Source organism: Marmota monax, unplaced genomic scaffold, assembly GCF_021218885.2.
Source record: "Marmota monax isolate L192 unplaced genomic scaffold, Marmota_monax_Labrador192_F-V1.1 WCK01_AAM20220418_F8-fsc00193, whole genome shotgun sequence".
Classification (NCBI taxonomy): Eukaryota; Metazoa; Chordata; class Mammalia; order Rodentia; family Sciuridae; genus Marmota; species Marmota monax.
The window spans coordinates 3477182-3478616 of record NW_026695203.1 but is presented as its reverse complement, the minus strand read 5'-3'; positions in this window follow the sequence as shown (position 1 = coordinate 3478616).

Here is a 1435-nt window from a genome sequence, read left to right as displayed (position 1 = left end):
GACCTGGTCAACTGGAATACTTGGTAATAATACACACGCTGGGGAATTTGGTCTTCCCCCTTGTGACCCAAAGCACTAGTTTTTGAGGGTCAGTCACCCAGGGAAAGTGAACAGGCATCCTCATAAATTTTCAAGAGGGGAGACATGCAATTACTTAACCCCAATTCCTGCCAACACCTCACTTTAAACACAAGGCATTTGTGGAAGAGGACACATTCTCTTTGTAAGATACACCTGCCAGTCTGATCTCTTCAGTATCTGTCTGCAGCAACCCCTGGGCACCTAATTCTACAGGGATCCAGTGTTTCTTTAGGTCTGGCTTTATAGGCAGTGGTTCTCTAACCCAGGAATGAATCATGGTATCCCAGGGATGCCTTCCGGGAGTAGGTGAGTTCAGACTGATTTCAGGATTTGCTAAGCAGCAAAGAGGAAGAAGTGAATGACCCTTGAGCCTCCCATGGTTACAACAGGCTTTGATACAATTCAGGAACCAGGCGCTCCCTGGGCAGGACAAGGCAGGGCATTAGAGAGAGGCAGGGGAGCATCTAAAATTGGTGAGGGTCACAAGGGTGTGGGCAAAGCCTTCTAGTTTGGCTTCCTGTTGGTCCCGAGAGCTGAGCGTTCAGGTGGGTGATAACCCTGAAACTGTGGAATTTCTACATGGTTTGTGATCAATAGCTGGACCAGAAATGAGAAACCCTGGCTGAGCATATGCCTCACTGGCACTGTGTTAGCAGGGAGGCTGAACAGCTACAGTCGCCCTGCTTGTCCTCACTGTCACCTCCCCGTCTTAGAGCTTTTCCCACATGAAAAGACCTAAACTAGATTTGAAGAGAGTTTGAAACCAGCCAGGCTGAACCTTGGCAGCTCCCCAAAAGGTAGCATTGCTCGGCATTCAGAGAAGGATCCAGGCCCCCAGAAGGTGAACAGGTACAGTTCTTTCTCCTTAAGAGCCATGCTGGGGTCCTTCCATCTTCCTTCCACCCTCAACTACCCAACCCTGGAACTGCAACAACCCACCTTCTGCAATTCCCTCTCCTCTGAGGAAAAGATCTGGAGCCTTGGCTTCTATCAGCACCAGGATCTCAGTCAACCCTGCTTTCAAAGAGCATAAGATGTGACTTCCAGGGGGCAAAAGGTGAGGCGGGGTAGGGTGAATATGTGAGAAGACTATAATCAGACTTGAAGGAGAGGGGACAGGAGAAAACTCTCCTCCAGCCCCAGGAAGAAGTGGCAGTGGGGAAGTTGCTGTGCATGTGGCAATTGGTGAGGGTCACAAGGGTGCGGGCAAAGCCTTCTGGTTTGGCTTCCTGTTGGTCCTGAGAGCTGAGCGTGCCCTGGGCCAGACAGATAGATCCCTGGGAGCACAGACACACACACACACACACACGCCAGCTTCAGCAAGGGAGTTCAGAAAGAACACTGACACCACGTG